Raw genomic sequence first — 20,096 nt, 5'->3', positions numbered from 1 at the left:
AAGGTATAAGCTGGTTTCTTCATCTGAACTTTGAAAGAACAAACATGACACTGAGTCACTGACAGGAATGTGAAAAGAATAAAATGTATCTTAACACGTTTTCTTCTAATAAAAGCAAATCTCACTACAATACTCACAAAGTGAAAACCTGTGGCTAAACTGTGCTAGTTTCCATGTGACATGTATATCTAGCTGCAATTTTAAATAACTGGACAGTGTATAACCAAGATGAAAGGAAGGAAAACAGTTGTGCACCAAAGTCGGAAGCACTAAAGTGTCAACTGTCATCTTTGTTTTGCACTGTCAATAATGCCAAAATGAATGAATGATTATACAAAACACAAGCATCAACTTCCATATGCACAGGTTTGAATCAAAGCAACTGCTCACACCAAGACAATGAAGCAGATCTCTCAGAAGATGGTTCTGGTCAACACAATGGTCGTCATCAGTTTCTCTGATCAGCTGTCATCATTCATACAGTTAATCCAACAGCTTGTTCAGACTGGCCTGTTCTTTTTCTGCCTGTTTAGAGTACTACTCCAAGACCCCCTCCACAATGGACGATCATTAAGGGGACACAACCACTGACCAAATTTGTGTTGAAGTACCAGTACCTGTCACAACACTGCCCACTCTTGGAATGTTTAAGATGCTTTGTTTAAAAAAAAAAAAAAAACCAATCAGCTTACTTCAATTCCTCATTCTTAACACTAGAAGTGGATTTAGCAGATGTACTGCCATAACAATCTCTATTATTGTGAGTTAAAAAAAAAAAAAAAAAAGCAACTCATTAATATCAAGTGGTAACAAGAGGAATGATTCTGTAATAAATGACCGTGCTGATCTGTTAACTCAATGGATGGGCTTGAAACATGTGGTAAAGCTCACTGAGGACACAGTGGTAACGTTCTGGACAGAATGTCTGCATATTGCTCAGAATTCACAGTCAGTTATCTCACTTCAATCTGCGGGCAGTGGCAGTGCGGTGAAAATGCAGTACGAAGCAGTAATGCAGACCTACTGTCTTAACGCAGTGATTTCGAGATCTGTTCGCCACGGTGAGGGCTGTCTTTCATGCCACTGTACACGAAAGTGATTCTCATCAGAAGATACACGAAAGCAATTCCCATCCAAAGATGGTACTGGTACATGAAAGCAACTCCCATCAAAAGATGCTATTTGTACACAAAAGCAATTCTCATCAGAAGATGTTTTTGGTACATGGAAGCAACTCCCTTCAAAACATGTTACTTGTACACGAAAGCGTCATCAGAAGATGTTTTCAGCCGCCTGCATGATTCTGGCCACCTGGCGATCAAAGGCCTCATCGTCCTGCCAGATCCCGCAGCCGACAAAGATGGAGGCCAGAGCGCGCTGCAAGGTGCTGAAGGCGTCCAGACACAGACACAGGCAATAGTTGTCCAGGGCTAGGTGGAACTCTGGGTCCAGAATCCAGGCGTTGCGGAAGTGCAGGGCAGCCTCCCGGAACACGCCCATCTCCATCATGGCCAGGCCCAGCAGGGCCTGCAGGAAGGGCGAGTCGTGGTTGTGGGCGTAGATCTCCTCCAGCAGTCGCAGCAGCGCCTGCTCGGCGTGACGCATCTCCCCCAGCTGCTTGTGGGAGAGGAGGAGGAGGTAGTGGGCCAGGACTGTTGCCGGGAGCAACACCTCCTCCTGTGCCTCCACCTGGTCCTGCAGAGCTTCGGGCAGCGTCACCTTCTCCAGGCCGCCGTACACAATGTCCGGAACCTCCTCCGAGCTGGCTTTGAGGGCGTCCTTCAGGTACAACACCGCATCCTCGTAGTTGGCCTGGCTGTACAGGAAGTTGGCGTACTTGACGCACACACACTGCTTGATCTCCAGCTTTAAGGACTCCTGCATAAAGACATGAATTGCTATCATTTTCTCCAGTAGGAACTCCTGCATAAAGACATGAATTACTATCATTTTCTCCTTTAGGGACTCCTGCATAAAGACATGAATTACTATCATTTTCTCCAGTAGGAAAAAAAACCTGAAAATCTCCAGTATGGACTCCTGCATAAAGACATGAATTACTAACATTTTCTCCTTTAGGGACTCCTGCATAAAGACATAAATTGCTATCCTTTTCTCCTTTAGGGACTCCTGCATAAAGACTAGACTCCTGCATAAAGACATAAATTGCTATCATTTTCTCCTTTAGAGACTCCTGCATAAAGACATAGACTCCTGCATAAAGACATAAACTGCTATCATTTTCTCCAGTACGGACTCCTGCATAAAGACATGAATTGCTATCATTTTCTCCTTTAGGGACTCCTGCATAAAGACTAGACTCCTGCATAAAGACATGAATTACTATCATTTTCTCCAGTAGGAAAAAAACCCTGAAAATCTCCAGTATGGACTCCTGCATAAAGACATGAATTACTAACATTTTCTCCTTTAGGGACTCCTGCATAAAGACATAAATTGCTATCCTTTTCTCCTTTAGGGACTCCTGCATAAAGACAAACTCCTGCATAAAGACATGAATTGCTATCATTTTTTCCTTTAGGGACTCCTGCATAAAGACATGAATTGCTATAATTTTCTCCTTTAGGGACTCTTGCATAAAGACATAAATTGCTATCATTTTCTCCAGTAGGGACTCCTGCATAAAGACATGAACTGCTATCATTTTCTCCAGTACGGACTCCTGCATAAAGACATGAATTACTATCATTTTCTCCAGTTGGGACTCCTGCATAAAGACATAAATTGCTATCATTTTCTCCTTTAGGGACTCCTGCATAAAGACATAAACTCCTGCATAAAGACATAAATTGCTATCATTTTCTCCTTTAGGGACTCCTGCAAAAAGACATGAATTGCTATCATTGCTCAACACTAAGCCCATCCGCAGGAGCACCATAATCAGTCAGAATCATCTCCAGCTCCTGGTCAGTCTGTTCATTCATACACACTCCACTCAAAACTAACACCATCAGCAGGAACAACACTACCTGTACAATACCTGGAAGTACTGCTCAGCAGTACATACACACAAACACAGTGACACACACACACACAGATATATATATATATACACACGTCAAACACACACACACACAGATACACACACACACACACACACACACACACACACACACACCACTCAAAACCAAACATGACAACACCGCCACCCACACTGTACCTGGAAGTACTGCTCAGCAGACAGAATCATCTCCAGCTCCTGATCGATCTCCTCACATATGCAGGCCTTGACGTAGCACATGGTGGCCAGATTGCCCAGGGTGACACACATCTCGGGGCCCAGCTGGTTGTTGTGCATCTCACGGAACACATCCAGACTCTCCCGGTACGACTCAATGGCCTTGTCGATGTCCCCTGCCATCGTGTGCATCTGGCCCAGCTGGTGAAGGGTGCTCACCAGGTCACCTGACACACACACACACACACAGGGGGAGGTAATACAGTGTTGTGTTGCTGTGTTGTATTGTATTGTATTGCACTGTATTACTCTTTTTTTTTGTCACAACAGATTTCTCTGTGAAATTCAGGCTGCTCTCCACAGGGACAGCAGTGTCGCTGCACTGAGAGCGCTACCCTTTTTTTCTTTCTTTTTTTTTTCAGCCTGCAATTTTATTTGTTTTACTATCGAAGTGGTTTTCTCTGCAGAATTTTGCCAGGGACAACCCTTCTGTTGCTGTGGGTTCTTTTATGTGCGCTAAATGCATGCTGCACACGGGACCTCGGTTTATCGTCTCATCCGAATGACGGGCGCAATAGCCGAGTGGTTAAAGTGTTGGACTGTCAATCTGAGGGTCCCGGGTTCGAATCACGGTGACGGTGTCTGGTGGGTGAAGGGTGGAGATTTTTACGATCTCTCAGGTCAACATATGTGCAGACCTGCTAGTGCCTGAACCCCCTTCATGTGTATATGCAAGCAAAAGATCAAATACGCACGTTAAAGATCCTGTAATCCATGTCAGCGTTCGGTGGGTTATGGAAACAAGAACATACCCAGCATGCACACCCCTGAAAACGGAGTATGGCTGCCTACATGGCGGGGTAAAAACAGTCATACACATAAAAAGCCCACTCGTGTGCATACGAGTGAACGTGGGAGTTACAGCCCACTAACGCAGAAGAAGAAGAAGTCTCATCCGAATGACTAGCGTCCAGACCACAACTCAAGGTCTAGGGGAGGGGGAGAAAATACTGGCGGCTATGGGATTCGAACCAGTGCACTCAGATTTTCTCACTTCCTGAGCGGATGCGTTACCTCTAGGCCAACATTCCACTCACAAGCTGCACCTACTTTGGATTTCTCCACACAAGCAGGGTAGTAGTTTGCACGGGACAAGGAATCAAACGCCTGCCTGCAGGAGTCTGTACCAGTGGGTCACAGTATGGTACGTGTGATAAAAACAGACTTCAAACATCTCTGAATTGTTGTGCAGAATCAGTCACAATCAGAATCACTTTATATACAGGCTTAACAATTAAAAACACTCACTGAACAGTATGCACCTTGCTACTGCTGGACGACGAAGAGTCTTTGCATGTACATACTATAAATACCAAGGTGCCAACATATATAACACCAAACTAAAAAGCTTAAGTTAGAGAGACAGGGGGAGAGACTAGGTGGGAGACATGACAGATGGAATGAAAGAAAAGAGCAAAGAACTGGAGTTTTCTTTTGCTTTTTTAATAATAAAAAGGGCCTTATTCAGCAAATTTGTACATGAATGCGTATACACACACACAAAGACAAATTATGTAAAAATATATCATGCACCTGTACACATTTGCATTACAATTCTGGTGCAGCCATCGTCTCTCGAGACAGGAAGAGGCCGCCGGCGATGACAACACATTTGCACAACCATACAAACACACAGAAGCCCCACCCTCCACAAGTACGCGCTGTGCACATCAAACAAGACAAACCAACCAACCAGATCCCTACCTTTAATATCTTCCTCCAGTACATCCTGAATGTCTCTGGCCTGCTCCAGGTAATGCACTGCACTCTGGTACTGTTTCATGCTGATGTGGGCATCTGCAGATCGACTCAACAGCTGGTTATGCAGAGCCATGTCCAGATCTTCCGACGACGATACCATTGCCCCGGACTCACCGCTACCACTGCGCGACATCTCAGACTCTGACTGGGAGGTGCTGAGTTTGTCTCCGATCTCCAGTGCCTCATTGTAGTACGTCAGGGCTGTCTTGTAGTCATACTGTGCAAAGTAGCAGTCCCCGAGGATCTGAAGAATCCGCATGTGCTGTCGGCGCTCTCCTAAACAGCTTTCCTGCAAAATGCGATGAAATCAGCAACATTCAATCTTTGTTTATTTGGGTTTTTGGGGTTTGGGGGTGTGTTTTTTTACAGATTGAAAACAGAAACACTGTCTCCTCTCTCTCTCTTACTTCTTTTTTTTTCTTTCTTTTTCTTTCTACTGTTCCCTTTCTGTTTGTTTCACCGTGTTGAAAAGTTGTTTGATTCTTCTGCGTTCACTCGTATGCACACGAGTGGGCTTTTACGTGTATGACCGTTTTTACCCCGCCATGTAGGCAGCCATACTCTGTTTTCGGGGGTGAAAAGTTGTTTGATAAAGTGTGCCTGAATTTTATGGGCAATATGACAATGTGTTATTAGACTGATTATTGTCATAAGTCTGCATTGCTAAATGAGGAAATACTTGGCTGACAGCAGTCTCCTTACATCTGACAAATGTATAAAAAAATATATATATACATATATATATTAATCAGAAAGCACACAGATCTGTCCGATGTGTGTCTCCTGTCCAACATCTAAAATCAACTTACAGGGTCAAGACATAAGACTGAAGACGGCAATCACACCTGTGCATGAACATCCGAGCACACTATGCAGATGTTGGGTTTAAGACACCACCAGAGACCCCATACATGGCACCACGACTGTTGATGGGCAGAATACAGAATATTTCATTATCTCAAGAAGAGAAATATTCATTTGATTTATGCTAATAATAATAAGAAGAAGAAGAAGATGAAGAAGAAGAAGAAGAATGGATACTTATGTAGCACACTATCCAGAAATCTGCTCTAGTTGCTTTAAAAAACAATTTTGTTTATATAGAACATTACAATAATGTTACGTACACACACCAAAATGTGACTTACACACACACACACACCACACATAATGCATACGTACATTTTAACGTATATATGTACATAGCAGCTACCCTCCACACATACACACACATAGGCACGCACAATCACAGACTCCTATGATATTAGCAGAGATCACATCGGCTCACAAGTACTGCCATCATTATCCAGTCTGTCTGTCTGTGTTGTGTGTCTCTACATGCTACACTCTCCACGCTACACAAACAGTGCAGGAGAATCACACAGTCACCGACCTGCATGAAGAGTCTGCCAATGTTGAGGAACTTGATGGCCTTGTGCTGCAGGTTGAGGATGTTGTAGGTATTGCCCAGCATGTACAGGTTCTGACACACCAGCCAGAACTTCTGCTGGGGCAGCTCCGTGATCTTCTCCTCGTACACTGTCCAGAACGTCTCAAAGGCCTGGCTGCAGAAGGACACACACTTGTGGTAGGACTTCATCTTGTAGAAGGTGATGCCCAGCAGAGACAGCAGCAGTCCATGCAGGAAGGTGTGCAGGGTCAGGCCAAAGGCGTGCTTCACCATGTGCAGGGCCAGTTCAAACACATGAGCGGCCCGCGGGTAGACGTGCAGCATAAAGGTGGACACCCCCAGCATGATCAGCACGTGGGCGTTCTCCAGAATCGACTCCTTCCCATACACTCCCGCCAGCCGGAACAGACCTAGAGCCTTCTCGTAGAACACTAAGGCCTCCGGGTAGTTCTTCTGCACAAAATGACAGTCGCCCAGTTTTCTGAGCGCCTTGGCCACAATGTCTTTCTGGGTCTCCTCATTGTTCTCCAGAACGCCCAGTGCTTCTGTGTAGCAGCTAATGGCAGCGTCCACCGTGCCCATGCTGTTTCGGTTCTTGGGGGACGGCCGATCTTTGGTGGCAGACGGACGCTCTGATTTGGATGATCCTCCGTCCTGTTCATCCGCAGCCTCTTTCTCAAAGAACTCGCAGATGGCAGCGATGACCTCGGCGTAAAGAGCGTCCTCATGCAGTGTGTCCGACACGTAGGCGTTGCCCAGGTCGATGAGGACGATGGCCACCTCCCTGTGGGCGTCATGGTCCTGGAGGTCCCGGAACAACCTCAGGGCCTTCTCAAAGTTGCTGCGCCCTTTGTTGACCAGGCCCTGGCGCAGACATAGCAGTCCTGTGTTCTGCATCACCTGGGCACTGCAATCACAGACACAACAACACTCTTCATGACGCTTCACACAACAATCAGAAATGCATGGGCTTTATTCATAACAGCACACAGAGAAAATAATGTACCAGTATAAAGGTATAAGGTAGTGCAGCCTCCACTCAGACAAGTGTCAGTGAATGTTAACTTGTTTGCCTATCAGCACATGCCATCATGATCCAGTCTAACCTCACTGATCAAGAATATATGTTGTGACCCATGCATAGATCTATTGATTTGTAAGCAAGCATGACAATGACATATTCTGTTGTGTTCAGATGCAGAACTCAATTTCTGATGTGTAAGAAAAGAGGAAAGTTCCTTACTTTGAAGAGCGCCTGCAGATAAACATACACTATCCAAAATTACCACACACACACACACACACACACACACACACATTACCACACACACAAACACACACATGCCAATACCCACCTACACACACACACAAGCCCTACCTAAAACGAAGGAGGTCGGAGGAGCCATCCTGTATCTCATCGATCATCTCCAGGATGTTCTCACAGAGCAGCTCAGCCTGGGTGTAGGCCTCAGCAGTGATCAGATTGTCCACCAGCCGATGGTAAATCTTGGCCAGCATCAGCTTGATCATGTTCTCCTGCAGAGGAGAGAAGATCTCCTTCTCCTGCTCCTCCTCTTCCTCCTCTTGAACCTGCAACACAAGCGATAGGAAACAATTATAGTTTGTTGTCAAATGTTTATATCATGTACATCCACAGACTGACCTTAAATCCATTTTGTGGCAACTTAGTCAAGTGTTCAAGGAGCAACACCACAGCTTGGTGCAAGAACTTGTCATCAAAAGGGGGTTCTGAAAAGCAGAGATAATCGCCACAGACAACACCAACGCAATATGTCCTGCAGCTGTCAATGCAACAAGAGCAGAATAACACTGAGACGTATGGGTTCAGGATGCAGGTCAATGAAGATGACACACACCTCTGGAACTTCTGAGATTCAGATGTTGCTTTTGTCAGACACTGAGGAGTCGGATTTCTTTGGATTTTCATCGACATGATTGAACCTTTAGTGAGCTGCCAACCCACATTTACCATCACTGACTTTGTTGTGCTTTTTTCAAAGACTAGTAACTTGTAATTTCTCTCTTTTACTTCATGGACCCAACATGTTCGACTGGAAGAGTGTGATGTTCCAATTTTTTTTTCGCAGTGCATTTGCACCCTATTAGATGCCTTTTTTGTGACCAAAAGGAAAAAATAATTAACTAGAGGGTGGAGCTTATGCACCATATTACCCTGCAGGCCAGAAATTATACACACACACACACACACACACACACACACACACACACACACACACACACACACACATTTTACGACTCCAAACAACAACAAAAATCGTTCAGAACATCAAAATCCAATAAAACAGAACAAAGACAAAGACAGGCACTAGCAGCCTTTTTATGAGTTCATCTACCCTTTGAAACACCCGTCTTTATGTGTTTAGGCTTTTCTTCATCTCCACTCCAGTCCCGCCTGTCAAGCCCTCTCAGCACCCTCATTCAGTGACTGCTCTATTGACAAAACCAGACAGCAGTAAATCTAACCACAATGAAGTCTCTGTGTTTTGGGAGACTGCTGTACCTGTTGAAACGCATCTGTGTGTCCCACTGACTGCTTTTACCTCAAATATGCAAGCAATGTTCACACTTTTAGCAGTGCACAGCATGCTTTCATTCCTAGTTGAATACGTAAATGAAAAGAAAATATATCTGTCTGTACATCTATATGGGGCTTTGTGCAGACTTTGCTGCCAGCTGTTGCCATGTTGTTTGGGTTTTTTTTGTTTTGTTGTTGCTGCTGCTTTTTGTGCTCATTTCTTACAGTTAATCAATAAATGATCAATTATCATTACCATTCATGAAAAGAGGGTGCTTTTACTGCAAGTTGTTAATATAATGTAAATAATGTTTGTGTGTACTGCTGTGCATGATTAAAGCTGCTCAATAACTGTCCACTTTGAATGACTTCATGAAGACAAAGCAGAGGTGATGATTTCAAGGCTGAACAAGAGAGGCAAGGCCTTCAAGACCCACTTGTGATAAATTAAGTCCCCTAGCATTAATTACAGAGTAATTTCCCTTTTTTTACTATCTGCACCAAAACGTTTGCAAAATAAATAAAAATTCCATGCTTAGCAAAAGAAGTTCCTGTTTGAACAAAAAATGATAATAATGTCTCCTCTTGTTGTTGTGTCTGAATAAGAGGTCAAAGTGCCAAGTTTAGAGAATACAAAAAATATAAATATAACAGTAAATGCAGTTTGCATATAATTAGGCTTCATTTTTTATTTTTTTGTGCCCATCCCAGAGGTGCAATATTGTTTTAAACAAGATGACTGGAAAGAACTGAATTTTTCCTATTTTTATGCCAAATTTGGTGTCAACTGACAAAGTATTTGCAGAGAAAATGTCAATGTTAAAGTTTACCACGGACATACAGACACACAGACACACGGACACACACACACACACACACAGACAACCGAACACCAGGTTAAAACATAGACTCACTTTGTTTACACAAGTGAGTCAAAAAACATCTTTTGAAAAGACAGCAAACTGGTGAATCAATCTTTCACGTTAACCTGAAAACTGGATGTCATCTAAGCAAAATGTGTAAACATGTATGGTATCTATATTAGTGATGAGGGTTTGAGGTCCCCATCTGGCATGGCATTGTGTCTGGGGAAAGTCACTTGACTCCAGTTTCCCTCACCTCCACCCAGGCGTGAAAGGGGGTACCTAACTTCTACTGGGGAAGGTTAAAACAGCAGGAGAGGACAGGGCCCCGCCTCCCTATGCCAAGTCCTACACACAGTGGACATGGAATTCACTGCCCCGATGGCTGTAAAAGGCAATGAAACCTCTAATCTTTAACCTGTGGAACACATATTCTCAAACCAACCTCATCTGTACCTTTTTCTTCCTCCTCCCCTTCTGAATTCACTGCCTTGATGGCAGTAAAAGGCTATGGGACTTGTGATCTTTAACCTGTGGTACACATTCTCAAACCAACCTCATCGGTGCCTTCCTCCTCCTCCTCCTCCTCCCCATCTGCAGTGTGTTGCTGCCCCTGCCCCGGAGACACCAGCTGGATGACGCTGTCCACCACGTAGTCCTTCCGCTGCTCCAAGAAGAAGTCCCAGCCAGTCTGGTCCACCTTTGCTGGACGCCAGTTCAAACGACAGGGAGTACTCCCGCACAGGGGTGTCCGTCTTTGACAGTTCGTCCACGTCCCCAAGGTCCATCGAGTCATTGAGCACTGATTCACTTTCCTCTGAAATTGTCTCCGGCTCCAGTTTCTGGTCAGACCTGTCTGAGTCTGGGTTCTCCTCGAAGGACAGCACCTCCCGCAGAATGGCCTTGACATCATTGCCATGGAGGCGGCGGTGGCAGTAGAGCTGAATACGCTGGAACCAGTTGGAATGGCCGAAGTGGTTGCCGAGGGTGCGGGCAGGGTGGTTCGTGAAGGCTCTCCAGGCTGAAGCCGTGTGTGAGGAAGCCTGCATGGTAAGGCTTCATGCCCCCGATCTGCCCCCCGGCCAGAGGGTAGTGGGAGGGTGTGAGTGGGGTGCGGGAGCTGATGCGGTTCAGGGCGTGGAAGGGGTTGATGAGGCGCCAGTCCTCCCGCAGCCAGTTCAGCAGGGTGCGCCCGACTACATCCGCCAGGTTCTGGGAGCGACCCGAGGCAAATGCCTGCTGAGCCGACAGCCAGTCCCGTGTCTGATTGTCCAGCTCCGTGTCCAGCCCTGCCTGACACAGCTTGACCGCTTCGCCCAGCAGCGCTCCCCCGTGCACACACAGCCACAGCCATTCCAGCGGGTTCTGGCGGTAACCACGGCTGCGACGCGTGCACACCTCAGCCAGACCTGTGTAGATGCTGACCAGGCAGGACGCGTCCACGGACTTCTCCTGGGCCAGCCGGAACGTCTGGAGAAACTGCTGCTCTGCATCGTCCAGACGCAGCTCTTCGAGGCTGGTGCGAGCTGTCTGCAGTGAGGATGATACTTCACTGCTGCTGGCTTCAGTGAGTACGCCGTCTCCCTCTCTCTGCATCTGAGACACAAACATGTGCATTGGTGCAAAGGCGTGCACACACATGCGTTGGTGCAAAGGCGTGCACACACACACACACACACAGATACACACACACACATATACATCCACACAGATACACATACACACACACACACACACACACACACACACACGTCAGAATGATAACATAAAGTTGTAAATAAGTCAAATATACACAGAAACTCACACACATACAACTAACGAACACACAAAATGCACTCTTAAGATTCAGAGACCCAGTTTCTCCAGCATTCTCACAACAACATCAACAAACTTGCGGCACTAAATCACACCACACGCTGCCCACTGTCAGAGCCACAGAAAGTGACTGAAGAGTCACAGGGACTATGTCAAGAGGCAAACAAACAGGGACAGGACAGACGCCCCCACCCTCGTCCACTCCCACACCCTGACTACAGCAAACAGATCTAAAAGCTCACACCATTCACAAGGCACCCCTCGCTTTGCACAGCTCTCAGCCTCTGTGGATATCTATGATCTCAGATAAGTGTGGGTGACAGTGCAAATAGTGTGCCGGTTACGAAGATTAGCAAAACGTCATACCCAAATCACAAACAGGCTTTGTCTACGGTGACCACTGCAGAGACGTGGATGGTGTATTCCAAGAATTCAGAGAGAGAGAGATAGAGGGTGTGCGTGCGTGCGTGCGTGCATGTGTGTGTGTGTGGGCGCGGTGGGTAAAGGGAGGAGATTTTTCCAATCTCCAGGGTAAACAGATGTGCAGGCCTTCTAGTGCCTGAACCCCCTTCGTGGGTACACTCATGTAGAAGATGAAAGAAAAAAAAACCCACATTAAAGATCCTGTAGTCTATGTCAGTGTTTGGTGGGTTATGGAAACAAGAATATAACTGGCATGCACCCCCACACCCCTTCTGAAAATGGAATATGACTGCCTTCATGGCAGGGGTAAAAACAGTCATACACGAAAAAGCCCACTCGTGTATATACATACAAGTAAACGTGGGAGTCGCAGCCCACGGATGAAGAAACTTGTCAGTTTGGATGTGTGCACTCAGACAAAAATGTGTGTCAACTGGGCTATAAATCCTAACACACTCCCCTCCCAATCCTTCTAACAGTGTCATCATGACAGTGTGTCACCAAAGTGCTGACTTTGCACCTGTTCAAAATCACCATACTCCTCCTCACACTGTTAGACTACAACTCATGTTCTTCAACGCTGTTATATCACAAGTTTCAAAAACACCCAGATTCTGCTCAGTGACACTTTTTTTGGACAGTATCCTAACAATCAAAATGTCGCCATACAGTACCCTTATCAATGTGAAGAGTAGGAAAAGTGGTAGAAAAGATGAGAGAAGAAGGTTGAGGAGGGGTAGGGGATAGGTGGAAGGCAACCCCCCCCCCTGCCACCACCCCCACCAGACTCCCCAGCCCCCAGCCCACCCCCCAACTCTCCATTCAAAACCCTTTCTGCAATAACTGCTTCTTTTTCATGCAAAAATTAAAAAAACAGGATAATATTAATCGGCCGTCAAACACAAGAAAAGAACCAAACTCATCCCCTGCTGAGTGTGAGAAGTACTAGGAACAGACTCTGCAGGTGATTAAAAAAAAAAAAAACTTGTTTCTTTACTCCTCTGCTTGGCCTTTTTCAGTCCCCCTTCCACAAAGAGTCTTCTCCCCTTTCATCCCCATCTCCAGCTGGGGCAGAGTGTTTGTAAACCAGCAGCGGGCCTCAGACAAGTTGAACTACCCATAGACATATACAGTGTAAAACATATATCTCTGTGGTTCTACCCTGTAATTCTCCCCAACCCCCTGTCCCCCCCATCCAACAGACCTTATCCACCCAACTTACAGAACCATCTGTGTGGATGCTTTGCGGGTAAAATGGGTGTGGATAACACCAGTGTTCATGTTTTGTAACAACTGGGTGTTTATTGATAACAAATGGGTGTTTCAGTGTTGTTATTCGCTGGTGATGTTTGAGGGCATTTTGCGCTGGTGTCTCAATGGGGAGTTCTATCTTTGATGTGCTTCTTTTGAAGATACTGATCTCTTCTTTTTGATGTTGTCTTGTGACAGTTGAAAGCATGGAAGAAACACTGTGAACATGCATGTGTGTTAACATCTGTGTGTGTGTGTGTGTGTGTGTGTGTGTGTGTGTGTTGTGTGTGTGTGTGTGTACACGTTCGGGCATGTGCGTGCATATTAGAGATAGGCAGACAGACAGAGCAAGAGAGAGAGAGAGAAAAGGAGACAGAAACTGAGAAAGAGAAAAATGCAAAATGCCCACACAGCATTTATCAATCAATTTCCCTATAAACAGCCCTTTCACTTGTTTCACGGCAGGTGAAAATATCCTGCTGACGCAGTTCCCCCCCACAGACATACATACATGGATCAATCTAATGAGCTGGAAAATGCTTCTCACATTTCCCAAAGCTTGAGCGTAAAGCAATCCCAAGTTTTGTAGAGCCTCATGCATTCTACGTACATGAGCTCTCATACTCAAAACTCAAAATAACTTACAGCCCAATTCCCAAGCTTGATACCGGCTCATAAACGGTGTATTTATATAACCAACATACACTGCATGTTTTCACACAAACAATTCAATCGTTCACAAGCCCAGTACAAGAGCGGCTGTTTAACTAAACATTCACTTTCTGTGAATGATTTGCATTTGATATAATTTGTCAAACTCAAACTACCAGTTCTCTCACATTCCAGGCTATGAGTATGAACAGGCTAACAGTTGTCTCCCACTCAAAAGAGTCAGGGATGAGACAGAGAGGATTGGAGAAAGAGAGGGAAGGCACTGAGACAGAGAGGACTGGAGAAAGAGAGGGAAGGCACTGAGACAGAGAGGATTGGAGAAAGAGAGGGAAGGCACTGAGACAGAGAGGAATGTGGAAAGAGAGGGAAGGCACTGAGACAGAGGACTGGGGAAAGAGAGGGAAGGCACTGAGACAGAGAGGACTGGGGAAAGAGAGGGAAGGCACTGAGACAGAGAGGACTGGGGAAAGAGAGGGAAGGCACTGAGACAGAGAGGATTTAGGAAAGAGAGGGAAGGCACTGAGACAGAGAGGATTTAGGAAAGAGAGGGAAGGCACTGTGACAGACAGGATTGGGGAAAGAGAGGGAAGGCACTGAGACAGAGAGGACTGGGGAAAGAGAGGGAAGGCACTGAGAGAGGACTGGGGAAAGAGAGGGAAGGCACTGACAGAGAGGACTGGGGAAAGAGAGGGAAGGCACTGAGACAGAGAGGACTGGGGAAAGAGAGGGAAGGCACTGAGACAGAGAGGATTGGGGAAAGAGAGGGAAGGCACTGAGACAGAGAGGATTGGGGAAAGAGAGGGAAGGCACTGAGACAGAGAGGATTGGAGAAAGGAAAGAGTAGGGAAGGGCACTGAGACAGAGAGGATTGGAGAAAGAGAGGGAAGGCACTGAGACAGAGAGGATTGGAGAAGAAAGAGAGGGAAGGCACTGAGACAGAGAGGATTGGGGAAAGAGAGGGAAGGCACTGAGACAGAGAGGATTGGGGAAAGAGAGGGAAGGCACTGAGACAGAAGAAGCACTGTGTACATGTCACAGATAATATCTTTTTATTTATTTTCTATTAAAAAAAAAATATTTAAAAATTCTAATTTCCCCACCCTTTCCCTCCTTCCCTACTAAATGCCTCCGGCTACAGGCCAAGAAAGGGGAACGTGCAGAACCAATACAACAAAACAAAGGAGAAGGACAGAACACTGCATATACATGTGCCTACACAGTACACTGATAATTACGGTCTTTTAAATGGAACACTGACAGATAATTTTCATTTCTTTTTTTTTATCTGAATTTTCCCCCTTATATTATACATATGTATAATTATATGATATCTAATGATAAGATATATAACATTATACCATACAATTCAGCCACAAAGGATAATACCATACTATTACGACACAATGGATAAATTAAATTCACATTCATGCGCACTACAAACAAACATACATACCCACCGACCCACTGACTCACAATGCCACCCACAACACCACCTTCCCTCATTCCCATTTCCCTCTCCTCCTCTCCTTACACACATGCACACACACACCCTCACTCCCAACACCACTGCCTTCACACACACACACACACACACACACACACACATGCACACACATGTACATACACACCCTCACTCCTAACACCACTGCCTTCACACACACACATACACACACACACACACACACATGCACACACATGTACATACACACCCTCACTCCTAACACCACTGCCTTCACACACACACATACACACACACACACACACATGCACACACATGTACATACACACCCTCACTCCTAACACCACTGCCTTCACACACACACACACACACACACATGCACACACATGTACATACACACCCTCACTCCTAACACCACTGCCTTCACACACATACACACACACACACATGCATGCACACACATGTACATACACACCCTCACTCCTAACACCACTGCCTTCACACACATACACACACACACACACACACATGCGTGCACACACATGTACATACACACCCTCACTCCCAACACCACTGCCTTCACACACATACACACACACACACACACATGCATGCACACACATGTACATACACACCCTCACTCCCAACACCACTGCCTTCACACACACACACACACACACACACACACACACATGTACATACACACACTCGCATGCTCACACATACCCATGCACATATACACTGTACATGCAAGCACATGCCTGCACACACACACACACACACACACACACACACACACACACACACAACCTTACAAGTATACACTTACAAGTATACGGTTCTTGATCTGGGAGGGGTGTAGACTGGAAATGAGGGGGCTGCCCCCTGTCACTGTCACGGCTTTGTCCCCTGACCCAAAGTCCGACTGGTCAGATACCCCTGACCCACCACCTGAAACACATAATCAATGACACATGTGTACATGCATGCCGTGCAAACGCACACCTGTCTGTGTCACCATCCAGCGGACACCTGTTCCGTATCAGATTCAGAAACCATGCTGTGTCATCCTAAAACACACAGCTGCCCAGATTTCAGCCACCTTACAACAGTTCATGAGTTTGTCTTCTTGTTTTCAGGGTAATGCTGTCTGTTCGTAATGATCACAGAGATGACAATAAAACAGATATGACAGTGTCTGGCTAATTATATCAATAATAATGAAAACAAGAGAAGAAAAAGGTTTCATATTTCTCACACACACACACACACACATGGGGTGTTGGCCTAGAGGTAATGCATCCACCTAGGAAGTGAGAGAATCTGAGCCCATTAGCTGGAATCCCTCACTCACTAGTATTTTCTCCCCCTCCACTAGAAACAAAGTGGTGGTCATTCCAATCAGACAACAAACCAAGACAATGATGACAAAACTGCCATCAAATCTCAACTGCTACGTCATGGATTTTTTCCTGCAAATACACAGCAATGGCAAGAACACAGGTTGATAATCTGACATACAATGATATATATCGACGAGCGCAATCTGAGGGTCCCGGGTTCAAATCACGGTGACGGCGCCTGGTGGGTAAAGGGTGGAGATTTTTACGATCTCCCAGGTCAACATATGTGCAGACCTGCTAGTGCCTGAACCCCCTTCGTGTGTATATGCAAGCAGAAGATCAAATATGCACGTTAAAAATCCTGTAATCCATGTCAGCGTTTGGTGGGTTATGGAAACAAGAACATACCCAGCATGCACACCCCCGAAAACGGAGTATGGCTGCCTACATGGCAGGGTAAAAACGGTCAGACACGTAAAAGCCCACTCGTGTGCATACGAGTGAACGCAGAAGAAGAAGATATATATTATATGTAAATAATGAGACTGACTGGATGATTACAAGAATAATCATCAAATACACAAGCGTATTGTGAAAAACGCATATGTGTGTGTAAAACTACAGACTTTACTCCCGGCTATCTCTCAGACACGGTCAACAGATTTTATACAATACACTTACAAAACCTGAACATGGGTGAAAATCCGATTAAAGGAATGACTGAGAAAGCACATACCTATGTGTGAATGCATGCAAATGTGTGTGTACAGATACCGAGAAATGTATGGTGAAAAAACACCCTTGCACAAATTTCACAAAGAGAAAGAAAAAAGTTGTGACTTATGTCTGATACAATGCAACATATTACAATACACTACAGAATAGAACAGAATAGAATAGAACAGAATATGTCTTTATTACCAAGTGTACCTGGGTCACAAGGATTACTGGGGGGGATAGTACATAACAAGGTGCAAACATAAATTGAAAATCATACACAAACACAGATACAGTAGAGATTAGGATACATACAAGTGCATATCAATATAAAAACTTGTGCATACTCACACATGCATGCACTGCACACACACACACATACACACACACACACACACACACACACAAGCGCGCACACACACACTCTCTCTCTCTCTCTCTCACACACACACACACACACACAAGCGCGCACACACACACACACTCTCTCTCTCTCTCTCTCTCACACACACACACACACACACACACGTTTGAACAGAAGCCACATATTACATGTGGATGGGGCTGTTGACTGGATCTTCAGGTAGATGGTTGTTGATTGCACAATTCTAGTTATCATACTGGATTTGTTCGCGAGACAGGGCATTGACTGCTTTCAGGAAAAAAGCTATTATATTTCTGTACCGTCAACCTGAGGGGAGCATCTCGAAAATCCCAAAAGCTGGATGTGATTCGTTCTGGCTGATTGATTTTGCTTATTTGAGTAGCCACTTATAATATATGTCTTCTAGAGTGGGTAGATCAGCCCCGGTAATCTTGGTGGCAGTCTTTACGATTCTGTTCAGGGCTGCAACTTCTGCCTTGGAAATGTTTCCGTACAGTATTGAACAATACAGCAGAGTACACTTCAGTTCAGACGCTCAAGAAGGCGTCACAGTGTTCGGACAAATCCATACATGCTACACCACATCTGCAAACAGATGCCTGACCAGCAGAGTACAATGCAACACATCAAAACAGACTTGACTACTTTGATTTCCTACACTTAAACTATTGCACGACACCCTTTTTCTAAAGTTCTCCGCCATTATAGCACAAAAGTCAGGACAGCAATCAAGACACAGGTCAGGACACTACTGCGCTGCATAAGCAATTTCAAAAATTATTATCATTATCTGGGAGGCAGCTTTAAGGTTAACCATATGACTGTGTTGTGCGACAGCTCAAGAAAAAAGAAAAAGCTTTTCTATGTGTGTGGGATGTGTGTGTTTTGTGTGTGTGTGAGTGTGTGTGTGTGTGAGTGTGTGTGTGTGTGCATATATATGTGTGTTTTAAGCATTCAAGCACAATCCTTGATAATGACAGAAAACAAAGAGCACAAGCACATACAACTTATTTTGAATGCAAAAAAGTGAAAAATGTACACCATTACATCAACAGAAGACTGTATTCATCTTCAGTGTATAAATGCACTTGTCAGAGTCAACATCACTATCAGTCTGTGTCCATGGATATACTGCATTTCATGAGTGAGTGTGCATGTGAATGTGTGTGTGCATACATGTATACACATACATATATATATATATATGTATATATATATATATATATGTATAAAAATATATATATATATATGCATGAGTGTGTGCACACACAAATGTCAATGCAAAGTCCAAGTGTATGTGCATGCATGCATGTGCTTAAATATACATGCTTCCATGCACATGCATTCGCCAGTGTGTTTGATTCTGCTTGGCCCACTAAAGTTTCCTTTTTTCCAACACCCTCCCTCAAAGCGTTCACCATCCCCACACCATTCTGAACGCTGTCTTGCAAGCGGCTGTTCACATTGTGCAGTGACTGTGCAAAGAACACAGGCCCCATTACGTTTGGGGTTTTGTTGTTGTTGTTGTTGTTGTTGTTGTTTTTTTAATCCACTGCAGTTTGCTCTCTGCTTTAACAAGACTTCTCTCCTTACTTTACCGCATGTGCCCCAAACAATCCATCAATTCATTCACAGCAGTTTGGGTTTGTCTTGGATTACAGTTTATGGTGGTGTCAAAGTCGTCTGCACAGAAAAACCAGGCAAGCAGTCTGCTGTTCTGCATCAAGACAGTTGTTTGCCATGTAAGTATATAACTGTGAATATATATATATATATATATATATATATATATATATATATATATTCTCAAAATAGGGCTAATGACACTTTACAAGAATGGGTAAACACACACTCACACACGCACACACATGTATGTGCACACATACACAAACAAGTGTGCACATGCATACACACACACAAACATGCGCGCACGCGCGCACACACACACACACACACACACACACATATGGTGGGGAAATTGACTTGTGCTGATAGGTGAAACAGCAAACCACACCATGATTCATATTCCTATGCAATGAAATCACGTGAATGTAAAATTTTAATCTCTCTGAACATATGCTGACCAAACCAAGAAATAGCACACACTCTGCAGAGAAAATGAAGCCTATATCAATACAAATGCCAGTCACTTAATCTACTCTTCTCACTGCAACCTCACC

The 20,096-nt window shown here is 44.9% G+C and overlaps 1 pseudogene across 1 annotated transcript in view; it reads right to left on the bottom strand.

Annotated features, from left to right (window-relative positions):
• Nucleotides 1-765: 765 nt before the first annotated feature.
• The window catches only part of LOC143282156 (uncharacterized), a 33,169-nt pseudogene continuing 13,838 nt past the window's right edge, over nt 766-20,096 (bottom strand). Inside the window, exons 2-8 of the transcript XR_013055215.1 lie at nt 16,301-16,422; nt 10,408-11,447; nt 7,810-8,021; nt 6,414-7,338; nt 4,964-5,309; nt 3,182-3,426; nt 766-1,878 (exon numbers count right to left, since the gene is read on the bottom strand). The product of XR_013055215.1 is annotated as an uncharacterized LOC143282156 (transcript). The remainder of the gene's footprint in view (nt 1,879-3,181; nt 3,427-4,963; nt 5,310-6,413; nt 7,339-7,809; nt 8,022-10,407; nt 11,448-16,300; nt 16,423-20,096) is intronic.

The sequence above is a fragment of the Babylonia areolata genome, chromosome 5 (assembly GCF_041734735.1).
Source record: "Babylonia areolata isolate BAREFJ2019XMU chromosome 5, ASM4173473v1, whole genome shotgun sequence".
Taxonomy (NCBI): Eukaryota; Metazoa; Mollusca; class Gastropoda; order Neogastropoda; family Buccinidae; genus Babylonia; species Babylonia areolata.
This window is presented reverse-complemented; position numbering and strand designations above follow the sequence as displayed.